This window comes from Bos taurus, chromosome 10 (assembly GCF_002263795.3).
Source record: "Bos taurus isolate L1 Dominette 01449 registration number 42190680 breed Hereford chromosome 10, ARS-UCD2.0, whole genome shotgun sequence".
NCBI classification, from domain to species: domain Eukaryota; kingdom Metazoa; phylum Chordata; class Mammalia; order Artiodactyla; family Bovidae; genus Bos; species Bos taurus.
In genome coordinates, this window is record NC_037337.1 from 16789312 (window position 1) to 16812263 (window position 22952).

Sequence of the window (22952 nt, forward strand, 5' to 3'; positions counted from 1 at the left end):
ACCCATGTTTGTCTATCCGACAGGATCTCCGTGAGACAAACCACAGCCCACGGGAGATGGGAAAGGCATGGCAGATCATTGAGTCTAATGCCTTCAAATATTTATTTTAGCAGATGAAGCTTTTAGTTTGTTTGTTTGTTTTTTTTTAAATTCAGAACCCCAGTTTATAAGACAGAACTGCTCGGGCTGTGTTGAAGAGCAGGGCTGGCCTTTAGGCTTCCTCCTTCCTGGTGAAACATTGTTTGAAGAACACCTGCCTCGTTTTAAAGGTGAGGAAACTGAAGCCCAGAGAAGGCCCTTGATAAAGGTCACAGAACCCCAAATCTTTGGAAGGCTCTTAGCTCCCTGGGCGGGAGAAGAATCTCCAGTTTCATGGTGCGGCCCGAAGGGCCCATCCACCACCTGAGGCCCCTGAGAGCCTCCACGGTTACCAGGCAACCAGCACCGTTGCCCAGCGCTCCCATCAGCACCTCACAGCTGTCCTCGCGGCCAAAACTGGTGCAGAAAAGGCTGCCCGGCTGGCAGGTAGGGACAAAGGGATTAGGCCTCGTTTGACAGACAGTATCCCTCCCATTTGCATGTCATTAAACAGCCGGCCAGTGAGCAGAGAGGGGCACATAGCTTCAGATTCCCTGCCAAGCAGGGGCACAGAGGCGCTGGGCTCCATTTTCATGTGGGACACCTGCCCTGAGCCACAGGAGTAGGTTTGAAAGAAAGAGTTTTCTTGAAAGAGATTGGGGGGCTGGGTTCGAGCACCCACTTCGATGGTGACCCCAACTTGTCCCAGTCTCCCTCCAAAAACTGTGACAGCTGGGACAGACCTTTTTGGAAGGGATAGAGCTTTATTGCTCTAAGAGTTCAAACTTGGCAACAAACAACAACTTGGGAGAAGACAAGTAAATTCTAACAACCCCGGCTTATCTGGGTTTTTCCCAGCCAGCATCCCCATGCCACATAAACACACACCAGACTAGCGGGGAAAGAAAAAAAAAAAAAAAAAAGAGGGAAGAAAGCAACACAGGCCACATTTTCTCTGCACTCCTCTTCTTTGGCCTCCTGGGGTACTCCTGATCGACAGGATGCTAAATGCAAGAGGTTTCCTGTGATAGAGAAAGAGATTTTCTTGAAGCATTCAACTCCTGACCTTTAAGAGCTTGGGGAGCAAAATGATTTTCAGTCACTTAGGTCTGAGTGAAAGGTATGCGAATTGATCGACTGCAGGGCTCAGGCCTCCCGAGGTCTCAGTGTTATGTCATTAAAATCTTACAATCGAGTTATCCTAATGTATTCCAGCAGCCACCTTCTCAGAGACGACTGGTAAACAGACTCAAAGTTCCAGCTACAAAATGCTTTCTCCAAGGGCTGCTCCAGACCTGGGAAGGCCAGGGGGCCTGGGGCCAATCTAGCTTCAGTCATTTGGGGTTTTATTTTTTGATCCTCTGTTAGATTATGGTAATCATTGTTGTTACTTCCTTCATGTTTTTCCTCTGTCTCCCTTGGTCTTGTAAAGATGCTCACACATCTGATCACAGGTGGCTATGTATGTAGGCCTAACTAATCACCTTACCTTGTGTATGTTAGTAGCTCAGCCGTGTCCTACTCTTTGTGACCCCAAGGACTGTAGCCTGCCAGGCTCCTCTGTCCACGGGATTCTCAGGGCAAGAATACTGGGGTGGGTTGCCATTCCCTTCTCCAGGGGATCTTCCCAACCCAGGGATCAAACCTGGGTCTCTTGCACTGCAGACAGATGCTTTATCATCTGAGCCACCAGGGAAGCCCACCTTACCTTGCTCCTTGGAAACTGCAATGGATCTGTGGGAACACTTGACTCAGGCTGAGCCAATCAGAATCTTCCCTGGGATTGCTGTCCTTTTACAGAGAAGCTTGGGCAGAGAGAGTGGGAATGTGTGTTGATGGGGGCCACTTTTCCTGCCGTACATGGTCTGTCTGCAGAAAGTAGTTAGCACAATAAGCAGAAATGAGAGATGGACAGAGTGAGAAGTCTGATGCCCAAATCTCCTTCTTCAATTCTTTTGAGTTACACTCATTAGCTTTCCTAGTTCCGTGAGCCTTAAAACACCTCTTCTGCTTAAAATATAAGTTCATTTCTGTTGCTTGCAAGCAAATTCCTGTCCAGTAGTGGGAGCTGATATTCCCATAGTACAACTGTCTGGGCCTTGGGAAGGATTAACTTGATAGGGAATGGAACTAACTGTGACAATGCAGCCCGTCAGGGTCAGCCCACTAAAATATGAGCTGCATGAAGAGGACTTTGGTCTCTTCTCCAGCTTCTAGAGAAATGCCTGGCACCTAGCTCCTCTTAATACCTCTCTTGTGGGCTGCATTGTCTTGCCTCTCACACACTACATTTGCTGTCTCCTGACTTCCATCCCCTTTTTGATTCTCTGCTCCCTCTTAACTTCAGTTTGTACGTAGTCTCCATGGCCCAACTCTCCTTCACAGCCTTTACTGTTAACTGATTCTTTCTCTCCATGTTCCTTGGTACCCAGTCCAAGTGCAATTCCAGGGTCAAAGAAAAACAGAATGCCATTGGCTCAGCCAGCTTTTTGTGCCAGGCCACCTCCTAGGTAAGTCTGATGTCTTTGAGTCGGGTGTCCATGCCTGAGCCAATCAGCTGAGGCAATGGGGCAGGTAGTCTCATGGTATAAAACATGGCCAACTGGGCAGCAGAGGTCACAGGTCAACCAGTCCTCCCTGTCAGGGAGGCAGTATTTCTAGCATAGAATTTCTTGTTCAAACTAGGCTGGCGGAGGCCAAGGTCTATCTACACCTCCCCCTTCCCTGTTCCAGAAACTTCGTCTGAGGCACAGGATTTTTTGTTGGCAGTGGAACCCTTCCCCCATTCCAGGGAGCTGGCTCCCAGGTGCCTCTCTGCTGTGTTTCTTGCTTGAATTGCAAATGGAATCGCTGCATAAACCCTACATAACTCAGAGCCCCATGTTGGCAGTATCTTATTTTTCAATTTCTTTTTTTTTTAATTGAATGAACATATTTTATGCAAGCCGTTCTACCTTGGTGAAGGCTGTTCCCCTGTGATTCATCAGAGTAATAACTAGAAACACCATTATTTGGCTCCATCCTCCTGCTGAGAACATCACATAACTGAGAAATGTTGATGCGTCTCCCAGACTTGTGGGGAGAGGGAAAGGGAGGCAGTGAGAGGAGAAGGAGGAGGAGAGGGAAGGAGGAACAAACAAATGGTTGTGTGCACACATGCAGATGGGCAGGCGTCCGGAGCTGTGGGGGAAACACAGACCCACACGAGGTGGTCGATCACACACACACCCCTTGGAGGCACAGAAAGAACCACACACACTTCTCTGCTCAGGTATCTCACCCTCGAGGAAAAGAAAAGAAAAATAAATAAACTCACAGTATTTCAAAATGAGAAGGATGTTGGTGAGCTGCTGCAACTGCCTTATTGAACCTGCAAGAAAAATAAAACTCAGAAAGATAACCGATACCCCTACACCTCCCATTTACAGACACCCATGTTCCTGAGGGTTTGCCTAGAAATATATAAATCAACTCATCTGAGATGCAAAGCATATCTTTTAAAAAATTTGCTTTTGGCTACGCTGGGTCTTCTTGTGATGCGCGGACTTCCACTGCAGTGGCTTCTCTTGTGCAGAACGGTCTCTAGGCTCATGGGCTTTAGTAGGAACAGCACTCGGGTTCAGGAGTTGTGGCTCTCGGGCTCTAGCGCTCAGGCTCAGTTGTTGCGGTGCTTGACCTTAATTGGTCCATGGCATGTGGTATCTTCCTGGATGAGGGACTGAATCTGCGTCCCCTAAACTGACAGACAGATTCGTATACCCTGGACCACCAGGGAAGTCTCAAAGCATATCTTTATGTATGATAATTGAGCCCTTGCTCCTGAGTTAATGATTTTCAGACATTATCACTTTGATCAGAGGTGTGGCTGAAATAGTGTTGCTCATGTTTTTTTGTTTTATTTTTTAATTACCTTTTATTAGTTTGGCTGAGTAGCTGAAAGTGTTTTCAAAAGGTTCTCTTTAGGACAGAGAAGCCCCACAATTAATGTCTTACAAACTCTAGTGTGCACTCAGGGGCTATGTGATTAGAGGCTTTAAAGCTTAGACAAGTGAGGCTTCCAACTCAGGTTTCTGGGAACCTTCCTGTGCCTTCTCTAGTTGCATTGTGTGTGTGTGTTAAGTCATTTCAGTCAATTGGCACTTCCTTAATCCAGCCCTCCAGGACAGCTCCTTGCCCACTGCCTATTTCCAAACTCTCCCCTCCTCAAACCTCTCTTCCTCTCACCACTAGGTTAATTTTTCTAAACTATGACTCTTACTTGTGCTTCTTAGAATAACCTCCATCCACCTCTGCACTGGTCAGACATCTTCTGGCTGCAAAAGTGAAAATATCCAACTCAAACAACTTTATAAACCTGCAGGGAGGATGGAATACTTACAGGTTCATGTAACTGGATATTCAACGCATAAAGCCTGGATTTTAAGTTTTAATTGATGCCATTAGCAATGTTTCTTTTCTCTATGTCTCAACTCTGTTTTCTTTTGTAGCAGCTTTTTCTACCTTTTTGCTTTCAACTTTTCAGTGTCCTTAAGATTTTTGCATGTTGTTTAAATAATATAGAGATGAATTTTTTAAAAAAAATCCAATCTGAAACTCTCTGTATTTCAATCAGAAATTTAAATCCATTGAAAAATATTGTGATTATCAATCTGTTTGGATTCATTTATAGCATTTTCATTTTTGCATTCCTTTTACTCTGCCTTGTCTATGCTTCTTTTTCCTCCTCCTCTTTGATTGACTGATCTTTTTTTCTCTATTTTATTCTTTTCCTTTTACTGGTTTGTGGCTAACACATCATTTTAGTGGCTTCCTTAATTTTTTAATGTGAATAATTGACTTAATAAAGTCTGAAGTTAATAAAAATCCAAGTCACCCGACAATATAAGACCATAGAATACTTTAATAACTCTCAGTCCCTTCCCATCTTACATGTTATTCTTAGCCAGTACTTTAGTTTCACAGTGTTTTTTATCTCATAATTGTTTTATAGTTTCTCTATATTTTAGAAAGGAAATACATTATTTGATTCATTCACATTTTAACCATTTTCTTTCCTTACTAGTTCTTTTTGCATCTCAGTCTTTGCTTCCAGAGAGAATTTTCTTATTCTTTAAATAATCTTGCTGTAGATCTTTTGAGGAGGATCTATCTATAGGAGGGCTTCCCTTGTGGCTCAGCTGGTAAAGAATCCGCCTGCAATGCGGGAGACCTGGGTTCAATCCCTGGGTTGGGAAGATCCCCTGGCGAAGAGAAAGGCTACCCACTCCAGTATTCTGGCCTAGACAATTCCACGGACTGTATAGTCCATGGGGTCACAAAGAGCTGGACACGACTGAGCGACTTTCACTTCACTTCACCTCTTAATAGGACACCCTGTTAGTCTTTGTCTGAACTGTCTTTACTTTTTATACTGGCTCTTAAGTAGAATTCTAATTTGGCTGGGTTTTTTCCTCAACTCTTTAAAGACATTTCATTTCCTCCTTATCTCTACTTGTATTGAAAGTTGCTTACTGTCATGCCTTTACAATAATCTATCTTTTCTCTATCTCTCTTAAGACCCTTTTTTGGGGAGAGGGGGTCTTTGGTGCTCTATAGCTTCAGTACAATGTGCAGTATTCAAGGAATGGGTTTATTTTTATTTATCTTGATTGGGATTGTCTGTGATTTCCAAGATTCCCATTAGATTGTCTAATATTGCCTCTCCCTCCTTCTCTGTAACTCTCATTTGATGTACATGGGGCCTTCTTATCCCATCCCCCATATCTCTTAGCCACTCTTTCATATTTCTATCTTTTTAACACTCCATATTTCTATCTTTTTAACACTCCACATCCATATTTTCCTCAAATATACTTTCAAATTCATTAATCCTCTCTCCAATTGTGTTTAATCTGCTTTTTAACTAATCTGCTTTTTAAAATCTCAATGGCTATATTTTTTTCATTTCTAATAATTCTATCAGTTTCTTTTTGCAGTGTAAAAGTTATTTTCTCATATTCTCATGGTTTTTTCTATGTTATTAACTCCTCTTTTTACATATTCATTCACTTTAAGCACACTCATTTTTTTACAGATGAGTAGTTCTGCTACCTGGAACTTCTGTGGGTGGAGGATATTAAGATCTAATACTGCTCTTTGTTTAGTCACCTGAGTCTCATTCAATGTGGATAGATTCTTTGTGTATTTTGTTATATAGGACTATAAGGGTACTTTCTTCATTTTTTTAAAGGATACTTCCAATGGAGATTTATCTTTGGAGAATACTTTGGGCTGATGGCACATTGCCAAGAAATCTGAGTTTGCTTCTGAGCAATCCCCCAGGGTCTTCTCTATCTATCCTAGCATAATTTTTATGTTAATTTATAGATTGGGGGATTCTCATACCATGCAGGTAGTACCATGATATACCTCAAACCCTCATAAAATGTAGACTTGCATTGTAAATTATCGGGGGAGACGTTCCCTCTCTAGAGCTCAGGCCAAGACACACATTCGATATAAATAAATAAATAAAGTAATTTTTTAATACACACACAGCTTTCCTGTTGTCTCCCTGTGTAAGATCTTTTTCCAGTTTACCCTCTTGCTCTGAGCACAATACTTAAAAAATCCCACTTTTATGCAGGCTTCTCATTTCAAACTCAGCACAGGCTCAAAGCCTTATTTCCTGCTCCATTCAAGAATCCAACCACAAGTCCGAGGGCAGCTACAACCTCAATTTTTGCTCTGATTTTTGTCTTATCTTCATTTGGGACTCTGTGTGATTCCCCATATATTTTGTGAGTTCAGTTAGATGTTTTATAGATATCTTATACATAATCTTTATAGCAAAAATAACAAGTGTCAACCACAGCCAATTTAAAATGCACAAAGTGTTATCCCATGTAATCCTTACCCTTTAAAGTAAGATCTATAATCATCTCTTCAGTTCACAAGGTTACTAAGGGGGAGAACTGGCACTGGATTGTGGGTCACCTACCTCCAATCTCAGACATTTATGATCAAGGCTGAACACCTGGCCTAGCAGATAAGGCCTCACATTCCTCAGCCCTGCTTTATCTGTCTGGCTTCACTTCTCTCTGGTTCTCTACTTGCTCACCAGTTTCACCTCTGCGTTTCATTCAGGCCATCATCACAGGTATACACCTGTGATGGCCCCACTTAGTCTTCCAACCAAGCCAGGAAGAGGGCAGGACCTGGAGCAGGAGTGGCCCTTAGGTTTTCCTCCGCAGGTCAACTCTGATCATGGGCTACACGAGGTTCTGTGATAAGCCCATATCCAGGCTCTGTGGGTATCTTAGGTCTGATTCCTAGAAGCAGAACCTGAGGCAGGTATTCCCATGTACTTCATTTGTGAAGAGAGTGATCTCCAGAAAATCCTATAAAAAAGTGAGGGATACAGGAGAAGCAACTTCATGAAGAGGTAGTTTCAGTTGAAGCCTGATCTACAGGAAATGAACGGGGCCACAGAGCTGTCCCTCAGGGAGGCAAAGCTCTCACACCCCTGTGTCAATCAGTCACTGGCTGTGGGCTGGCCCTGAGTGTAGGTGGGAGGAGACTTCGACCTCCCAGGCATCTCCTGGCGAGGGGTCTCCTGTCTGCTGAGCAAGATGCTCCAGAGAAGCGTGCAGCTGTGAGCTTTCATCAGTGAACTCTCACAACAGCCCAGGGTTGGGAGCATGAGGATCTGGGCAGGGCACCAAGGGCATCTAGAGCAGTAGGAAAGATTGTCGTCATTGATTAATGACAACAATGAGTTATGAAAGCTGTGTCCTAAATACTTCACATCTGTCCTCTCATTTAATCTTGACAATGAGCATTTAAGCTGTGTGTCTATGCTCAGTCCTGTCCAACTCTTTGTGACCCTCTGGACTATCACCTGCCGGGCTCCTCTATCCATGGGATTTTTCAGGCAAGAATGCTGGAGTGTGTTACCACTTTCCTACTCCATGGGATGTTCCCAACCCAAGGATCGAACCCCATCGTCTATGTCACTGCATTGGCAGGAGGATTCTTTACCCGTCGAGCTATCAGGGAAGCCCGAACAGATAGCTAAGTACTATTATTTTCCAAGATTGTAGTTAAGGAAGCTGAGGGAGGAACAGAAAATCTGATTCCTTAAGGGCATATGGTAGACAGGGTTCACACTGCACCCCAGAACCTGAACATATCACTCTAATGAGTCCTAGTGTCAGTGTGAGAGGCAGGAATGTTCCACTTTGAAGATGTGAGACTGCTTTGTGCGGTAGTCTTCTCCCTTCAGATGCCTCTGGGCACTGTCCAGGCCACATGTAGAGGATGGTGTCTCCTTCCAGAAGCTTCCATTTGGTAACTGACCACCTAGAGTTCATTTGGTCTGGAACATCCGGTCAGGGTGGTAAGAGATTGGGGAAGCAGGATGTACTGAGAATGAGCTGGGGATGCTGAACCTAGAAGGACATCCTGAGAGGAGCTGCAGGGCCTTAGAGCAGGATAGGCTGCTGCGTTCACAAATTCAGATGGTTGAGGGTAGGCACCCTAGAGGCAACATGACTTGTCCCAGTTCAACTATCTGGTGGCTTTAACCCAAGGCCTCTGATTGAGTGGCATGCCAGTAAATGTTTAACAATCAGCTCTCTGGGAATACAGAGCCCTGATCTATAGTGTTTGCCGGTTTCTGTGGCATAACGCTCCCACTGTGGCCAATTTCAAGCTCCCTGTATGCCATCACCGAATGCAGGGCTGGGAGAGATGTGCACATTCAGCCAGTGTGAGTCGGTAGAAGCCAGATCCTGCATACCAGCAACTCCCAACACAGAGCTCGTTCTGCAGGTCCAGTAATTCTCCAACACTAATCCCTAAGACACCCACTAAAGGAGCATGCTAGGGTTACACAACTTCGAAAAACACAGCATTAGCTAAATCCTATTCTCAGAGCACGATTTGGTGCATTAGTTTATTAAAGTCCCCCAAAGTCCCATAGTAAAGAAACCTGGGCAAGTTCAATTAGCTCAGCATTCTCCAAACCTGTTTGACCACCCAACCATTTCATCACATACCTCTTAGCAGCATCCCTTGGAACCAGCGCTCGATGGGACACACTTTGGACAATGCCAAACAAAACACTGTCTTCATGCAAACAAAGGGCCATCGTCGAAGAGGAGGGTCAACTTGTTATTTGGTTTCAGGGAGTGGAAATTGGACCAAAGAGTAAAAATCAGCGAGGACAGAATTCAAATTAGTAAGAAGAGATCTTTTCTAATAATGAAGTAACCCACCAGTAGCATGAGGCTAGAGTTTGAAGGGAGAAGGTCACGCTTGGCCTAGAGAGTGGATAATTACAGGTCAAAGCATGCTGGAAAGTGGCTTCCTGCATCAGGAAGGCAGTTAGAGAAGATTCTCTCCAAGGACTATCATGTGAAGTCCCAGGATTCTATTAGTTTGACGTGCATAGACAATCCCCCTGCCCCGGGGCCTCAGAGTAAGGCCCATCAGATTGGGGAGCTTTCGGGGTGGTGGGGGACGTGCAAAGAGAGAATCCAACTCTTATTTGGATGTGTGATACAATTTTACAAGGACTAGAATGTCATTGGGCTTCCTAGATGGTGCAGTTGGTAAAGATTCCATCTGCCAATGCAGGAGACGATAGAAACGTGGGCTCAATCCTTGGGTGTGGAAGATCCCCTGAAGGAGGAAATGGCAGCCCACTCCAGTATCCTTGCCTAGAAAATTCCATAAACAGAGGAGCCTGGTGGGCTACAATCCATGGGGTCCCGAAGAGTTGGACACAACTGGGCGCACACTCACATGTGCACACACACACATGCACACACAGAATGTCATCACTTACCCAAAGACACTTCTTTAATGTCTAGTTTCTGTGTAATTCACTTTAGAGATTTATTTCTTTAGTTTAATGCTTTATTCTACGTCTACACACACATTGCCCTGGGAAAGGACTACCTTGATATAAGCTACTGTGGGCCGATTATATCCTTGCAGTTAGGTTCTCATTTCCTTCCCAGAGAGTGGGTATTGTTTGGAGAGGGAGGGTGGAGGAATGGGAGGAGGGGACAAGGGTCCTGGGTGTCTGGGCTGGAGGCTAGAGACACCACAGGACAGGAGGGAATCTGAGCGTCAAAGGCAGTCTTGACTGCCTGCATAAATGTGTTTTGGGCTGGGCCTGTCCTAGAGATATCCCAAAACTATTTCAGGAGGCAGCAAATTTAGCTGGTGATTGGTTTGCAAATCATCCAGATATGTTAGTATTTCTGTTGAGACAATCTGTCTCAGAGTAAGACATTTAAAGCCTTTACAACCAAAAGGGATTTGCCTTTTGGAACACTGTCATCCAAAAAGCACAACCACCTCAGCCTATTTCGCTGGCCGAATCCAGTGGTGGTTAAAATGTTTAGTGGCCTGTTTGGATGAGGCAATGGCACCCCACTCCAGTACTCCTGCCTGGAAAATCCCATGGGTGGAGGAGCCTGGTCGGCTGCAGTCCATGCGGTAGCACAGAGTCGGACACGACTGAAGCGACAGCAGCAGCAGCAGCATGTTAGCTTCACTTGTACAGAGTTTTTCAGGTGAAAACTTGCTTCCATATTTATTGTCTGGAGGAATTCTCAACACAGTCTGAGAAAGCAAGTGGTCTGGTTTTTATTTTATAAATGGGGAAACCAAGGCACTTACCCATGGTTCCCCAGGGAGTAGATGGCAGAGCTGAGACTTCAGCCTAAGTGTTTCAGATTTCAAATCTCATCAGGATTAAGTTTTTAAGTTGATTTGCATTTTAACAAGGTAATACATAAGTATTAATTTAAGTTATCAAATGATTCCATGAGGCTTTTATTGAAAAGCAGCAGTCCTCTGCCCAAAACTCTACCAACCCTGATTTCCCAAAACTTAGTAGCAAGCACTTGCTATTTTTTGGCTATTTCTTATATTTATAGTCATATTTCTAAGTAAAATGTTTAAACTTCCAGTTCTTGATTTTAAAACATTTAGATATATAGTAAGCCCTCTGTATCTATGGGTATGCATCTGTGGATTCAACCAACTGTGATAAAAAATATTCCAGAAAAAAAAATATTCCAGAAAGTTCCAAAAAGTAAAATCTAAATTTGTCACAGTGGCAACTATTTACATAGCATTTACATTGTATTTACAACTATTTACATAGCATTTACATTGTATTAGGTATCACAGTAATCTTGAGATGATTTAAAGTATATGGGAGGATGTACATAGATCATATGCAAATACCATGCTGTTATGTATAAGGGATTTACACATCCTTGGATTTTGCTATCCATGGGGGTTGAGGGGAGGGGCACTGCCCTGAAACCAATCTTCTGTGGATATTAAGAGATAACTGTAATCTAAAATTTTCCTTCTATGAAAGATGAGGGTTTGTTTTTTTTATGCCCCATTCATGTACACTCATACATACCCCTACACACACTTTACTTCCTCTGCACAGCACAATATCTTAACGTCACAGTTTTTATTTCTGCTATGATACATTTAATTTCCAAAGTCTTCTGACTGCTCCTTTTGAATAGCATCTTGGTTTTGTTGCATAGACAATATGTCTTTTCTTAGATCCCTGAGATTTTACTTTTTCATCTGAAGCTTTCATTTTCTCCCCACGATGTTTCTATTTCTCCGGAGTTCCTTTTTTGTTGGTTCCATGTTGACATCTGTCTTTCAAGTTAGAGATCATCTTCAAACATCTAATAATCCTTGTTTTTTTACATACACATTTATGCATAAGATGCTAAAAGGCATCAGACGCTCTCCGTGCCTGGGTGGGTGGTTTCACTGTAGGCTGATGAGTAGCAACCAGCCACTTCCTCGTGGTCCTCCCGTCTGCCAGTATCTGTCAGAATTATCTCTTGGACCTGCTGGTTTCCCCAGAAAACTCATCCAATCTGCTGTCACTGGGGAAGGAACAGGGAGAAGGAGACTCTAAGCTTGGCCTCCAGCACTCTGGAAGCCAAGTAGTAGAAAGTATCTCCACTTCACTTTCGAGACAGACACCCAACCTCATTTTCAGTGGCGCCTGCTTCCCTAGGCTGGGGCTCTCCTGTTTAGCCTCTCCAAGAGTGAAGCTTTTTTCTGCTGGCGGGGAGAGAAATAGTAGCCTGGTGGCACTGAGAGGGGAGGAAATCATGGTCAAATTTTCCTGTTCCTGGAAAACAGACTCTGAGTTTTGCCTGCAGGAAGTGTACTGGGGCCTGCCTCCAGGATGAGTGATGATGGGGGGTGTGAGAGGTCAGACAGAGGGAGCAGAAACGCTCAGCCAATGCCAGGGAGCCCACAGCTGAAGTGGTTCAGCAGGGCTGGCTTGCCCTGAGGCGAGAGGGCAGGGCCTTTCTACTCCCTCACTGACCAGTCATTGGAATTGGGCTCCTCCAGAGAGGGGGGCAAGAGGATTTTTTTTAACTAGGAGCGATTTGCTGGAGAGAGACAGGAACTGAGGGTCACTAATACCCCCAGCACACTGGAGAAATGAGTGCCTGAGGCCCAAGGGACCCTGGGCAGCACATCACCACAGGCACAGCAGCGACCTGCCTCCTCAGTGTGTTTGTCACTCAGCCGTGTCCGAGTCTGCAACTCCATGGACTGTAGCCTGCCAGGTTCCTCCATCCATGGAGTTTTCCAGGCCGGAATACTGGCGTGGGTTGCCATTCCCTTCTCCAGGGGATTTTCCCAACCCAGGGATCAAACCCAGGTCTCCTGCATTGCAGGCAGATTCTCTACCGTCTGAGCCACCAGGGAATAACATCTAGAATTCCAGTTGGTCCTTTTCCCTGGGGAGATACAGAGGAGAAAGGGATTCTCCCACCCCAACACCAACAACCACTGGAGCTGTATCAGGCTGCAATGATACCCCTCATCTTTTTTTTTTTTTTCCACTCCCCATTCCAGATATATCTTACCTCACTGGGTGTTTCTGCTGGACCAAATGGGTAACTTAGGGAAGTGACCCAGATCATTATCCCTGAAGGCCAGAGTCCTCATCCTCAAGCCCTTCTCAAGCTGTGGACATTGCTCTTGTCTGTTATCTGCAGACATTGAGCAACAGAGGGCCAAGAGACTCCCCAGAGTACTGCCTGAGTGCCACCCACAGACCCCACCCCAGCCCTGTTTTAGAAGAGGAGCCCCACCTTGTCTTGATAGTCAGAGTCAGCTCCTCCTGCCAGGATAGGGTCCCCTTTCTCTGCCTGCTGGTCTCTTGGCACAAAGAACTCAAAGTAATCGGTCATCAGTAATTGATGAAAGTTTAATGGAATTCTCACTATGTATCTAGAAGAAATAGGCTCCCTCAGGAAGCCAGGATTTTGAGACCCACTAAGCCTAAAGTTGTAGGTAAACAAGCACAAACTCCCCATGGGAGTCACGAAGCATCACACCCTGCAGGTCCCCTGCTCCCACCATTTCTGGGTCCTCAGAAGCATCAATTCCACCTGCCAGGCACATTGCCACTCCTCCTTTGCTGTTGTTCAGTCACTAGGTCATGTCCAACTCTTTGTGACCCTGTGGACTGCAGCACACCAGCCCTCCCTGTCCCTCACTATCTCCCAGAGTTTGCCCACGTTCATTTCCACTGCATTGGTGATGCTATACAACCATCTCATCCTCTGCTGCCCTCTTCTCCTTTTGCCTTCAGTCCTTCCCAGCATCAAGATCTTTTCCAATGAGTCACCTGTTACAGTATAAAAAGGATGAGTCCTTACCTTTTTTTGCTTCAGGTCCCTTCTCTCTCCACACAAAGTGGATGGCCAACTGCACAGCTTGAAACTCTGCTCAGGGGAGGACTGATACTCACGGCCAAAGGGCAGTGGGGCTGCAATTCCACTGTCCATTTCCAGCCTGCATCCCTTTTCCAAGTCAATCCAGCCATGAACCAAACTGGGGCTTAGGCCTTCTCCATCAGCTAATCCTAAGTGCTGGTCACAGTGCCAGCACAGTAAAAGGGGCCAGTGCTACAGTGAGGCAGAACGCAGGGTCCGAACCACTTGCTCAAACATCTTCTTGCTTCCTCTGACCTGTCCCTACCTGATCCCAGAAGTACCATTTCCCTCTTATGGGGGATTGTTGCTGGACCCACCTGACACTGTGAGGCACGTGTCTGGCAAAACTCAGCTCTCAAAGGCCAGTGCTGGTTACATGGATGCTCACTGTCTTATGGGTTAGGTGCTTTCTCTCTTTCAGGGCCTGGAGCACACCAGGAGCTGAGGTTTTCTCCACTGCAGTCAGGATGGCTTTGTTCTAGAACCCTAGATGTGTGCTATGTGATTCCCTTCTTGATGCCTTCCATAAATTCCACCTGACATCTTGCCCCAGCACCCACACCTCTAGTATCATAGGGACTTCTGGATGGTGTGGCCCAGATCGCAGGGCCACTGACACCATAGCCTGCTGGCTGCAGAACCCTCTCCTGGACTCCACTTAAAGACACCAGCCTCTCACGTCATACGGCAGATGGGTTCGAGCAGTATTTTCAAGTGTATAATATGCTGACTCCAGAACCCAACCAGGCCTCACAGGTGTCATACTTCTTTCTTAGTGATGAGAGACACACGATGACTAACATCTGGAGAGCACCTCCTGGAATGTTCCAGACCACTGAACACTAGACATTGCCATGGCAAGGCCCTGAAGCTTTGTAAGTTTTATCTCCCAACCTCGGAAGCACATATGCAACCCAAGCCTCCAAAATTCTTGCTCAGTCAGTCTCATTGGCACCATATCACCTGTAGGATGAGCCAAGGTGATATTCAGAAGAATGTCCAGATGGTTCGGGTCCCTCTGGACTAAATTATGACAGAGGGTGGAAAGTTATCACAGCTCTGGGATAAAACCATAAATGTACACTATTATCCAGGCTTCCCTGGTGACTCAGTAAACAATCTGTCTACAATGCAGAAGACCACCTGCAATGCAAGAGACCCAGGTTCGATCCCTGGGTCAGGAAGATTCCCTGCAGAAGGAAATGGCAACCCACTCCAGGATTCTTGCCTGGGAAATACAGAGGACAGAGGAGCCTGGAGGGCTACAGTCTGTGAGTCCCAAGAGTCGGACACAACTCAGTGGCTAAACCACCAGCACCACACTATTACCCATTCCAAGTGAATGCAAACTGTTTCTGATCCTCATTCCTGATACAGCTGGAAAAGAAGGCATTCACCAAATCAGTGGCTGTATACTATGTACCTGAGGCTGTGTGAACCTACTCTAACAAAGTCACATTTGGCACTGCAGCTGCAGTTAGGGTCACTACCTGTTGGAGTCTTCATAGAGCCCACTGTCATCAGGGTCAGACTACTGAATATAAAGGGAAATGATGCAGACCACTGCCCACCTTCCCTACCCCCAAATCCTCCAGGTCTGAAGACCTAGATGAATCTCTTCCATTCCTCCTGGGATGGATCAGTTCAGTCGCTCAGTCATGTCTGACTCTTTGTGACCCCATGGACTGCAGCACGCCAGGCTTCCCTGCCCATCATCAATTCCTGGAGCTTGCTCAAACTCATGTCCATTGAATCAGTGATGCCATCCAACCATCTCATCCTCTGTCGTCCCCTTCTCCTCCTGCCTTCAATCTTTCCCAGCATCAGGGTCTTTTCCAGTGAGTCAGTTCTTCTCATCAGGTGGCCAAAGTATTGGAGTTTCAGCTTCAGCATCAGTCCTTCCAATGAATATTCAGGATTGATTTCCTTTAGGATTGACTGGTTGGATCTCCTTGTAGTCCAAGGGACTCTAAGAGTCTTCTCCTACACCACAGTTCAAAAGCATCAATTCTTCAGCACTCAACTTTCTTTATAGTCTAACTCTCACATCTGTACATGACTACTGGAAAAACCATAGCTTTGACTAGATGGACCTTCATTGGCAAAGTAATGTCTCTGCTTTTTAATATGCTGTCTAGGTTGGTCATGCTTTTCTACCAATGAGCAAGACTCTTTTAATTTCATGGCTGCAGTCACCATCTGCAGTGATTTTGGAGCCCCCAAAAATAAAGTTTCTCACTGTTTCCATTGTTTTCCCATCTATTTGCCATTGTTTCTCCATCTATTTTTTGGAGCCCCCAAAATAAAGTTTCTCATTGTTTCCATTGTTTCCCCATCTATTTACCCAATGCCATGATCTTAGTTTTCTGAATGTTGAGTTTTAAGCCAGGCTTTTCACTCTCTTCTTTCACTTTCATCAAGAGGTCCTTTAGTTCCTCTTCACTTTCTGCCATAAAGGTAGTATCATCTGTGTATCTGAGGTTATTCATATTTCTCCCAGCAATCTTGATTCCAGCTTGTGCTTCATCCAGCCCAACATTTTGCATGATGTACTCTGCATATAAGTTAAATAAGAAGGGTGGCAATATACAGCCTTGATGTACTCCTTTACCAACTTGGAACCAGTCTGTTGTTCCATGTCTGGTTCTAACTGTTGCTTCTTGACCTGCATACAGATTTCTCGGGAGGCAGGTAAGGTGGTCTGGTATTCCCATCTCCTTTAAGAATTTTTCACTGTTTGTCACAACAAACTTGGAACAAATTTGGAACTTGGAACAAATCTACACAGTCAAAGGCTTTGGCACAATCAATAAAGCAGAAATAGATGTTTTTCTGGAATTCTCTTGCTTTTTCTATGATCCAGTGAATGTCGGCAATTTGATCTCTGGTTCCTCTGCCTTTTCTAAATCCAGCTTGAACATCGGGAAGTTCACCGTTTATGTACTGGTGAAGCCTGGCTTGGAGAATTTTGAACATTACTTTGCTAGCTTGTGAAATGAGTGCAGTTGTGTGGTAGTTTGAACATTCTTTGGGATTGGAATGAAAATTGACCTTTTCCAGTCCTGTGGCCACTGCTGAGTTTTCCAAATTTGCTGGCATCTTGAGTGCAGCACTTTCACAGCATCATCTTTTAGATTTGATATAGTTCTCCTGGAATTCCATCACCTCCACTAGCTTTGTTCATAGTGATGCTTCCTAAGGCCCACTTGACTTCAAATTCCAGGATGTCTGGCTTTAGGTGAGTGATCACACCATTGTGATTACCTGAGTCATGAAAATCTGTTTTGAATAGTTCTTCTGTGTATTCTTGCCACCTCTTCTTAATATCTTCTGCTTCTGTTAGGTCCATAGCATTTCTATCTTTTATTGTGCCAAACTTTGCATGAAAGGTTCCTTTGGTATCTCTAATTTTCTTGAAGAGATCTCTAGTCTTTCCCATTCTGTTGTTTCCCTCTATTTCTTTGTATTGGTCACTGAGGAAGGCCTTCTTATCTCTCCTTGGAACTTCTCTTTCTTTGGAACTCTGCATTCAAATGGGTATATCGTCCCTTTTCTCCTTTGCCTTTTGGTTCTCTTCTTTTCTCAGCTATTTGTAAGGTCTTTTCAGATACGCATTTTGCCTTTTTGTATTTCTTTTTCTTGGCGATGGGCTTGATCACTGCCTCCTGTACAAAATCAGGAACCTCCGTACATAGTTCTTCAGGCATTCTGTCCATCAGATCTAATCTCTTGAATCTATTTGTCACTTCCACTGTATAATCATAAGGGAGTTGATTTAGGTCATGCCTGAATAGTCTAGTGGTTTTCCTTACTTTCTTCAATTTAAGTCTGAATTTGGCAATAAGGAGTTCATGATCTGAGCCACAGTCAGCTCCTGGTCTTGTTTTTGCTGACTGTACAGAGCTTCTCCATCTTTGGCTGCAAAGAATATAATCAACCTGATTTCAGTATTGCCCATCTGGTGATGTCCATGTGTAGAGTTTTCTCTTATATTGTTGGAAGAGAGTGTTTTCTATGACCAGTGCATTCTCTTGGCAAAACTGGGATATGATACTGCTTTTTACTTCCTGCTTTGGCTCTGGGTGGGGAGACAGTTTCAGAGGCTTTCACTGGGCCCTCTCTACAATAAGTCTCACCCTACATGTCTAGTAGTTCTGCCAACTACTGAGTATGTCCATTACAAGTATTCATTTGAAGTCTAGATAATGGATGGGTAGGTCTGTGGACCTAGCTGATCCATTATGACCTGGGTCAAGTTGACCTGGGTCGAGACTCCATTTTATTAGCCACTCCAATATGCCCTCACTGTAACAGATGTGTCATGATTGATCAGGTGATCAGGAAGGGAGATGGAATTCAATCCTGAGAAAGGCATGCATTGCCTCACAGGGGAGAGGCCTTTGTACTACTTTCAAGAAAGAGAGAATTACTATATTTTAACAGAAAAAAAAAAAAAAAAAAAGAGGGTACTACAAAGTTTAGAAGGATCTGGAGATTCAAGATGTTTGAGTGCATCAACCTAAATGGCCCCACCCAGTCCTCAGCATCCCACTCCTTCCCAATCATGGCCCTGATCTTGGCATGACCAACTTCCTGAGGTGGGGAAGCCAATCTCTTCTTGAGTTCTGCTACCCCTATAATTAAGTCCGGCATCTGATCCTCAGCTTTTCCTGCCCTCCAGTTGCAAGAGTTAAAGTTCCTTTTATAAGCTGCCAACTGGGCTCACTGGCTTTCAGACTTGGTCTTTAGTTGGGGAATAATCACCCTTGGGCTTTGACTTCTTTCTCCAAAGCATTGATTGTCCTTTGTTGCTGTTGCTAAGTCACTTCAGTCGTGTCCGACTCCATGCGACCCCATAGACAGCAGCCCACCAGGCTCCCCCATCCCTGGGATTCTCCAGGCAAGAACACTGGAGTAGGTTGCCATTGCCTTCTCCAATGCATGAAAGTGAAAAGGGAAAGTGGTCGCTCAGTTGTGTCCGACTCTGTGCGACCCCATGGACTGCAGCCTACCAGGCTCCTCCATCCACGGGATTTTCCAGGCAACAGTCCTGGAGTGGGTTGACATTGCCTCCCCAGATTTCTCAACTGCCTTGAATACTGCCCCCACCAGGGTTCTGCCTTCCACTGGTATGCCCTTTCAGTGCACTATTTTTGTGAAAGTGGTAACAATCGCACCACAACAGCCCACCAGGAGGTACCTATACTCCACCAGTGATGGAAGTATCATCACTAGCCAACCTGTGAAAGGCAACTCAGCTCCACAATCCCAGTTTAGAGTCTACTATCTTGGGCTTCCCAGGTGGCCCAGTGGTAAGGAATCTGCCTGCCGATGCAGGAGACACAGGTTCAACCCTGAGTTGGGAAGATCCTCTGGAAGAGGAAATGACAGCCCACTCCAGTGTTCTTTATGGGAAATCCCACGAACAAAGGGGCCTGGAAGGCTACAGTTCATGGGGTCACCAAGAGTTGGCCATGACTGAGCACGCACACAAGGTGTTTCCCTATGGAGGGTGACTCTTGGTGAGGACCTTCTGCCAGAGCTGTCAAGCAACAGCATTCCTGGAAGCGGGGGACATGAGTTCTGAGGGAGGCTCTGGATGACACAGCACAGCACGAGCCACATATCCCTGCTGTCGTCAGTCCCAGCCCACACCTCAGCCTCAGAGGTCCCGAGTGCCTGCCACTCCTGAGTCTTTCTGGGGGGCTACACTGGGAAACAATTTGCTTCACATCATCTCCACAGCTCCCCACCACTCACCCGCCTTTATATGGGCCCTGGCTTCTCTCATCTGATGAGTTATCTACTGCTGGTTCTTTTACTCCCCAGCTTCAGCAGTCTCACTGGATCCTCTTGCCTGGTGTCATCCCGTCTGACTCTTTCCCCAGTGTGGATTTCTGCCTCTTTCTCATTCCTTTGTTGTGATGTTAGTAGGGATTGGAGAGAGAGTGAAAGGAAACATGCGTCCACTCTGCCATCATTGCGATGTCCATCGCTGCAGTTTTATTAATCAGTAAGTGGTCTGAGTCCTGCCTTCTTCCCATCACCCTTCCTCCTTGGACTTCCAGGAGCTCCCATCCTATGGTCTGTGAATCTTACGCCGACATCATCTGTGGCAGAGCCGTCTCCTGTGGTTAGACTTGGCCTGTCACCTCCCCCTGGAGAGGAGTTGTTCTCAGGCCCACATTACCTGACCTATCCAGAAGGGTGGAGTGTGTGAAGCCCCTCCATGAAATGACTCCTCAGGAGCTCCAAATTTCCACACTGGGGGTAGGGTCTGATCCCCTCCTCCCAGCCTCTCATAGCTCTTCTTCCTCATCTGAAAGGTCCCCTTCTCTCCCTATAGCCTCTAGTCTGGGGCACCCACCTCCTGGCACCAAACCATGATGCAGCCTGGTCAGACCCTCAAATCATTATTTCTCAAAGAGAAGCACAGTATATCTTGGGGTACATGCCATTGTTTCAGGGGGGAACAAGGCCACGGGATAAATATGGGGCATTATCTGGAGTCTGCCTTGTTGAGTGGGAAAAACTTACCTACGTACATTCTCCTTACTCAACAAATAGGTATTGTATTCCAACAATGCAATGGGAGATAGATTCTAACTTTCACAGATGAAACTCTGAATAACTCTTCCCTTGAAGTGGTTAGATACACTGGGCAGGGTCCAACCAACAGCGATCCCCTGCCCTGTGTGTGTACCGAGCACTATGACAAGCAGGAGATAAACAGGAAACAAGACTGACGAGGCCCCTGCCCTCGTGGGGCTTCCATTCTACTGGACAGAAGCAGCCGCTACTCTGAAGAGACAAACACCCACCTGGCTACAAAAACACTCCTTTGAATGAGTAAAAAGAAAAACTGATTTAACAACCAAGAAATTTCAAAAAAACTCTCCTTATTAATAGTCACGTCTTTTTGTTGTGAAGGGAAAGAAAAGCTGAGGCAGAAAATTCTGAAAGCCCATTAAGGGACTGAAACCAAGAAACACAGCCTCATCGACTAGAGATTCAGGACGGGCTTAAGAAACACAACATCAGGACTCTCCAGGGAAATGGGTAAGTTGGAGCCAAAGGCATTAGCACTAAATTAAGAGGAGCTTGAGCTAATGAGAAGGGAGCAGGATGTGGAGGAGCCTGGGGAGGGAAGGTGACTAGGGATCAAGTGCTGGACTGAAAGGAGGGAGGCAGGAGGCCAGGTCCCCTCAGCCACCGTCAGTGGCACGCTAAGCATGGCCTCCTTCTCTAGTGGGAGGAGCAGGAGCAGCTGCCAGGGGAGCCTCGAGTGGGAAGTGCGGACCTGCGAACAGCCCCTGGGGTCACTCTGGGGACTTCTGAGCTCTGGCCAGGACCCAAGCAGCCCGTGGCCAGGGACAGAGCCAGCCAGACACTAGGGTTCTACAGGTTTCTATGGCCAGGCGGTAGTTTGCTTCATTTGCTTCTCCATTCCTGTTGGTCCAGGTGTGAGCTGCTGTGTTTCCTCCTTGCGGGGAGGGGACAGCTGCAGCTGGTCTCTGAGTGCAGGGAGCAAGTCCTCGTTCTCTGTTAACTGAGTTGCAGGAGGACCCTGCACCCAGGGACAGGACAAGGGTGGGGGGCATCTTGTCAGGATCCCCAGACTTGCCCCGCAGGAACTGCCACCTGTTGCAGCCCAGAGTATGTCACACTTTAGTATAGCATGCCTCTTTAGTGAACGAGTAGTGGTCGCCACAACTAGTTACTCCCCAGCTGGGCTACAGCACAGCTCAGCCACAACTTAGGAAGGGACCCATCCTTCCAGCCAACTTGTCCTGCAGGCCGGCTCAGCTCCAGGCCCAGAGATGTGCAGGGCAATTCCAGGCTCTCACAAACTTAGCCAGGGCCACAGACAATCACCCTGTTCTGTAACACATGATCCCATTCCCCCAACTCCTCACTGTGGCTTTTGATGCCCACAGATGAAGGCCCTCTGGGGGAGAGTTGGAGGGTCTCATAAACACACACACAGAGGGCCTGGGGCGCTGAGCTGAGTATCCAGCCCCTGCCCGCACCACCCAGGCCCTCACCCCAAGCAGGTGCTCCCTGAAACTGACAAGGACAGCGACCATTTGGGTAGGAGCAAGTGAGTTATGGAGCTGATGCCTCGTAAACAAGTCTGGTGCCCGCCTGTCTTCATGAATCACCGCTGAGCCTAATCCTTCATTAGAACATTCAGCAGTAATTGCTGGCGAAATGCCACTTGCCTTTTTCTCATTTTAACAAAACATTTATGCATGAAAGATTTAATGCCAGGTATCAAGCATATCATTGTAAATTTACCACTAATTAAGCCTAATTAAAATAATTAAATGGCTGTGGAGTCACCATGTGAATTGAAATCGCTTCTCCTCCACCAGCCTGTTTCTCACTAGCCAGGCCCCGGTTTCGTTGACAAATATATCTCTTTCTCTTGATTTTTTTTTTCCAACGCCCTGCTCAGCTTCACGCGGGGTATTTGCACGGCCAAGGAGATTTGATAATTAAGATAATGCTGTGATTTGACGGTGCGGTTTTTCAATTTCGGGACCCCAGGAGATTTTCCTTTATCTCGGTGAAGTATAGACAATTTGACAAATCTGTTGCTCGGAGCAGTCGCTGGCGTTTGCATATTCATTACTCACTGGATTTTTAATCAAAGTAGCTGATGGACCCCTTGCACCACAAATAACTCGGTCATGAATAATTTATCCGTGCTCACTTGGCGGGGCCGTGCGCACCCCCCAGAGCCCGGGGGCCCCTGATTGGCTCACCAGGGCTGGCCTGCCCAGAGCAGCACATGGCCGCTCCAGATGTTTGGGTATCCATATGTGCACAGCTCATCAAAAACGGCAACGGCCCGCACCCAGGGGCCTCGGCTGTCCCCAGATAGGCCATCTGGAGTTGGAGGGGAAGACAAACCACGGTGAATTGTGGGATGCGTGTTTATCTTCAGTGGTGCCGGCTGTGGCTGCAGAGCAGCGCGCACGAGGCCCCTGAATGCGGAGGATGCGAAGATTAAGGGCGGTCAGAAGCATCGGTGCTGGGGAAGCTGGGAAGCTATAGGCAGGAGCCTTCCGGATCTTCCCCACTTCTTGGGCC

At 46.1% G+C, this 22952-nt stretch overlaps 1 long non-coding RNA gene across 1 annotated transcript; it reads left to right on the forward strand.

Moving 5' to 3' along the window:
* Positions 1–196: 196 nt before the first annotated feature.
* Positions 197–22161, forward strand: LOC132346301 (uncharacterized). Its single transcript, XR_009496092.1, has 3 exons — positions 197–525; positions 20787–20915; positions 21911–22161. It is a non-coding gene; the product is annotated as an uncharacterized lncRNA (long non-coding RNA).
* The last annotated feature ends 791 nt before the right edge of the window (positions 22162–22952 follow it).